Genomic DNA, 6,259 nt, shown 5'->3' with positions numbered 1-6,259 from the left:
AAATCCAAAACTGTTTTCTGGAATTTAATTTATTTTCTTCCATGAGTAGTATTAATTAGGAAGGGGACTGGCTCCTAGATTTGCCTGTCTTTACAGTTCTTCCCTTCCCCCCCTCCCTACCCTCCAATCTAGCCATCAGTCAGATGAGACATTAACAATTTTTGCTTTTTATTTTCAGTCTTAAACCTTGAGACAAGTCTAATGATCTTTCATCTTCTTGTCTCTAGAAAGATCTTATACCTAAGGTCTTTTCTAGTGGACACACAAATTCTATACTTTACCTAGATGGCTAGATATATTAAAGATAAGAAAAGACTTGAGTTATTCCCCTAACACATTTCTGTAATCAACTTGAAGGCTTTGATTTTTTTTTTATATTTAACTCACCTGACTAATAGTCAGCTCCTAGTCCAGGGTATCTTATCTTTTTGTATGTGTCTCATAAACTCCTTTGGCATTCCAGTGAGGCTTATCACTGTTTGTCAGAATAATTCTTTTTAAATACCTAATAAAATACAATCTTATAAAATATATTAGATCACAAATACAAAGGAAACAAAGGTTAGTGGTAGAGAAAAAGATGTATTTCTCCCCCACACCCCTTCCAAGTTAACTGACTTCAAGAACCCCAGTCATGTAGTCTTGATGCAATAAGAAGAGTAAGGCAACCATCCAAAGAATATACTGTATTCTGGAAAAGTATACTTAGAGGAATTTTACAATTAAAAATCACCTATTATTTTATACCTGAATTTTTTCCTTCTCATTCTATGTGATATGGCAGCAACTTTTAAAATAATGCCTAGTTAGCATGTTTATAAAAGAAGATAACAATGACTAAGTATTACTAGGTTTTAAAGAAAATGGATTAATTAGGACCTCAGATTTTTAAAGTTAACCTTATTTTGAAAGAGAGCTTCAATGACATCTCTCCCCATCAGAATGTAAACTTTTTGAAAGCTAGGAATGCTTTTATTCTTTCTTTATCCTAGCATCCAGCACAGCACATCTCAGTGCCCGAGACATATTAAATACAATAAATAATTGGTGATTGAGTGATTATCAATAACTGATGATAATATGTGTGGAGTACATCCTTATTATAGTGTTCTCTACAGTATTTTGTGAAACTTACATTGAGATCGATAGAATACCCAATGATTTACCCAAAAACACATTTCAGTAGTACTAGTCTCTTTAGTTCATTTTATGCTCCTGTAGAGTGGTCCTCTGAATTACAGTAGCCCTTAAAGTAATTAGTGATGAATTTCTCACCCTTTCCAAGCCAATCATTTCCCAAATTCATCTACTGACATCCTACATATCAAAATGTCTTGCTAACATGAACATATATTTATCTAAGGAAATTACTTATTGCCCATTTAACTGTAAGAACAGAGTTCTTCAGAAATGACACATTTTTCAGGGAAACACTATTTCTCACCTCTTACTCACCTACTTCCTCCTCTTTATTCTCCCACCCGCCAAAGTTCAAAACCCTTCATTTTCTTTTCATAATCAAAGGAGAATTGAAGTCTCTATTATTAGCTAGCATTTGTAATCATTAGTCATATACAACCAATTTTTATTTCACTGTCTTTTCTTTACACCCTACATTTTATACAATATGTTTAAATTTCAAATGAGATATATGGAAAGTACTTTGAAAACTTGAAAGTGCTATATAAATGCTTGTCATTGTTAAAGCTTATGATCATTCCTCAAACAGGGGAATTCTAGAGCTGATGAGGGAAGTACAGGTTCTGGTGCTACATATGTTCATTTAGAAGTGAAATGAAAAAAAGAAATGGTAAGTACTTTGTTCTACATGTTTCAATACTCTTCCCCAAATAAACACATTTCAGATAGAGAATTCCACTGGAAAATTTAAAAATGAAATTACAACTAATTTAAACAAGTCAAAATGAGGTAGACTATTTCATTTCCTATTTAGGCATCATGATATAGTAGATGTTTTGTCCTTAATGCAAGTTAGCATAGATATGATGCTGAGTTTAGAATCAAGAAGACTTAGAGTCAAATTTGATTTGTGATACTTAGTAGTAGTTACCAAGGGCAATTGTTTAGCTTTTCTGTATCTCTGGTAACTGTAGAATCATGTGCTGAGAGTTGGAAGAAACATCAAAGGTGATCTCGTTCAATTCTCTTCTTTTACAGTGGAGAAAATTGAAGTGTTGAGAGGTTCAATGATTTGCCTAAGATCTCATAGGTAGTAACTGGAAGGACATATTTGCTATGTTACAATCTGCTTTGTATCAGTGGAGAAAGTTTCCAGGAGTTCTATATGCTGATTAAATCACAATTTGTGTATTTATGTATTTAGGTAAAATTAACCTTCCCCAGTTTATCAACTTTCCCTGATTTCACTTTTTTATATACTGAAAGAGCCTGGACATAGGATTGAGCTGCTAGCTATAAAGCTTACTTTATGATTTTGGGACATAAGATTTACTACTAAAATGGGACAGATGTTCTCTAATCCATATTTCATTCCCTACACTTTTCCAGGTGAGCAGACTAAAGCACCATTGGATTAAATGATTTGCCCAAGATTACACAGCTAGTAGAACTTGGATTAATCCTGACTCCAAAGAAATGCTTTTCCTCAAAGGACTATTATGACTGAAACCTTAAGAATAAGCATGGTACCCAGAACTCACCTGTACTTTGGGAATATCCATTGACAGTGTTCTGTATTCCTACAAGAAAAGCTGATAAAATTTGAGGATTTATACTGCTAAGTTTTCTTTTCAATGACTGAAATGTGTATGTCATGTCATTATGCTTTATTAGAGATATGCAGAAATTGTACAAACTTTGACCCTGAGAACTTTAATGTGATAATCAGCATCAAAGTGAACTTTCCTCACTCCCCCCCTCCTTTGAAGGATTATGTGACAAGACTCCCTTGTAAGAGAAAGAAAGGGTAACAGCTGAGGATTCATGTTCTTAGTGACAGCTGATGAACTCTGTGCCCAGATCTTGAGTGTCCCTCACGCTTAACTGTACCATTTGCTTTATACATTTTTTTAGCTGCTTACCCAAGTGTAAGGGAATGGAGAAGAAGAAGAATAAAGGGAAGAGAGGAAAAAATATCTACTAAAATTTTAGAAAATTAATCAAATTTATTTTTCTAAATTCTAGTTTTCCATCCCTTCCAAGCCTGGTTTTCTTTGTATAAAGACTTATCAAAAAACCAATTTGCTCCTTATTGCCATTTTCTTTATTTTGACCAGGATTGTTGTCTTTGATGTAGAGATTTCATGACTGGAGGATGGAAGAAATGACCTAACTTTTGTTTTTATCATTTCATTCCTTTGGGATGTTCCGTGCTTATTCTGAATTCATGCATTCATATTTCTCTGTTTTTTCATATTTTCTGTTTTTTACTTATTAGGGCCAAGTGTTTAATCACTGACTTTTTCAACTACCAAAGAATACTTATTTTTACTACAAATCATGAATGACACTTACTCGGAAGCTGGGAAGGAATAATTTTTTTAAAAGTGGTCTTCTAGTTTACCAGAAGCCAAGTTGTTCCTAACATTTAAGAGTAAGAGAAACTATCAGAAGCAAGGCATATCTAAGTACTAACAACCACACTAAGGAGGGTCAATCATAAGGTGCTTTAGAGTCAGAGGAAGCTAGGGGGCACAGTGGGAAGAATGATGGCCCAGGAGTCAACTTGACTTCAAATCTGGCTTCAGACACTCACTAACTGTGTGACCTTGGGCAAGTCTCTTAGTTGCTGTGTGCCTCAGATTCTTCAAATGTAATATATACATATATATATATATATATATATATACACATATATATGTATATATATGTATATATACATATATATACATACACACACACACACAGACTAAGGAGTTTCTGTGTGTTTTTAGGTATTATGAGATGCAGAAGATGACTCCTGCATAAACCTGGCTTCCACTCTAATAGGGAATGGAGGAAGAGGGATAGGAGTGGGGGGGGAAAGACCTATAGATGTAACTAACAGTGGGATATTTTCCCTTTTTCCTTTCTCTCTTCCACTCTTCTCTCTAATGATTAGAGAAGCTGGGGATAATAACAATCTCTAATTCCTAGTACTATGGTGAGAATCACATGAGATAATGTCTGTAAAGTGCTTAACAGTGCCTGGCACATGATTATTTCCTTTCTAAAATATTATATAAACTTGCTTTGAAAGACCATATTTATTTCATGCTATTTTTTCTTTTTTTTCCTTGGTAGTTGGGATTCTTTTCTTTCTATCTCTTTTTTTTTTGGAAAAAGAAAAGCAAACAAAGAAGAAACTACCATATCCATTCACTGAAATTCTTCCTTTTGGCAAGGCGTGGGCAAGGTGCCATTTTCCTCATAAATTTTCCCCAAAGCCCAAGGGGAAAGCAATCTTTCCCTCCTCAAATATCATGAAGCACTATGTCTGGACTACTCCAAATTTATCTCACTCTCTGTTGGATCACAGTTATTTGTTTTTTTAACCCTGGTATCAAAGGCTCAGGTCATGAAAACTTGAGCAGGAACCTAAGTAGGATTGTTTTTTCATTTATCTTGGCTCATAACCCTTGTCTAGGAAATTTAGGCAAGTATATGAACAATATTCTTATCCTGCTGGCTACTCCACTGCAGACTGATGGATATTCTTATGTATTACCTTAAAGTCCAGAAAACACTTTACAAAGAAGCTTTTAATTAAAAGAAGGAAAATAAATGAGACCTTTGAATAAATAATAACTGGATCTAAAGGTGTACACATATTCCCACTCTTAATTATAGTCCCAAATTTGAAAGCTCCTTTGTTTTTTATTGATGGTGTTCGTTTGGTAAGGCAATGGAGCTCAATGGTTTGCCCAAAGCTACATAGTTAATGTTTCAAGTTTCTAAGCCCAAATTCAAATTCAGGCCCTCCTGACTCCAGGGCCAGTGCATTATCCACTGCAACACCTAGTTTCCCCTTGAGGGAGCCTTTGGCAGAGACTTCTCAGCCTCCTATCTTCCCGGCCCCCACCTCAAGAAGTCCTAAGTTTGTAAGTATGTCCTATGCATACAAAACATTGGTAGACATTACCAGTCTTCTTCTCATCTTCATGTTCTAGCATTCTTTTCTCTCTCTCTGGTTCTCATTATTATTTCAAAATAGTCTTTCCCAGTTTCTTTAATAATTAGAGAGAAGGAAAGACTATCCTCCCTAGATATTCAAATGGGAAGAAGTAGATAAAAGAGGGAAAATACTCCATCACTGGAGTGGGTAGGTAGTGGGGTGGATAGAGCACCAGTCTGGGAGTGAGGAGGACATGAGTTTAAATCCAACATCTAACACTTGACACTTATTAGTTACGTGACTCTGGGCAAGTCACTTAACCCTGATTGCCTCACATCTAGGGTCATCTCCTGTGTACTTTTTAAAAAAAGTTTTCCTTAAGAATTTTTTTATTTAGAATTTTGAAAGGCAATAGGGTTAAGTGGCTTGCCCAAAGCCACACAGCTACGTAATTACTACCTAGTCACCCCCAGGGTCATCTCCAATTGTCCTGATTCATATCTGGCTACTGGACCCTAATAGCTGAAGAACAGAAAGTGAGGTTAGTGACTTAGCACAGCACCCCTACAATCAAATTCAGTTCAAATGCTTGTCATGGCATCACCTCTTTGATGTCATGATCTTTTTTGATATTCAAGGGCAAACATCATCATCACATATACCTGTCTTGCTACCCAACCCTCCTCTATCACATTCTGTTAGCTTTTAAGTTCTTTGAACACCAGGTTTAGGCTGTAGACATCTTTGTCCTCTCAGCACATCTCTTAGTATCCAGCAAACAAAAACTCTTTAATAAACATTTGTTACTGAATTGATTCAAGTCCAGGGAGCCTTTTCTATTCTTCAGGGTTAGAGTGACCCAAGAGTATGACCAAGTAATGCATTTGGCACTCTTTGTGACCAATGAATTACAACATGTTTGTTTATTTCTTCCTTCTAGAAGGTAAAGGAAGAGTTAAAAAGCAGAGGCATGGCAAGAGAGTCATAAGAACTTGGAAAAGAAGACCAAGTTGAGCAGTAAATGTACCCCTGGGGCGACAAAAAGTCTTAAATTTAAATAAAAATTTAAAAAAATTAAAGTTAAAATTTATTAAGTTTAAATTCAAATAAAGCCTGTGTTTATTTTTAGTATGTCAGCTTTGCAGACTAATTGGTTAAGTTGGTTTTTAAGCTATATTTCAAGTT

The sequence above is a fragment of the Macrotis lagotis genome, chromosome 6 (genome assembly GCF_037893015.1).
Source record: "Macrotis lagotis isolate mMagLag1 chromosome 6, bilby.v1.9.chrom.fasta, whole genome shotgun sequence".
In the NCBI taxonomy this organism is placed as follows: domain Eukaryota; kingdom Metazoa; phylum Chordata; class Mammalia; order Peramelemorphia; family Peramelidae; genus Macrotis; species Macrotis lagotis.
The sequence above is the reverse complement of the archived record's forward strand: the minus strand, read 5'-3'. Positions refer to the sequence as shown.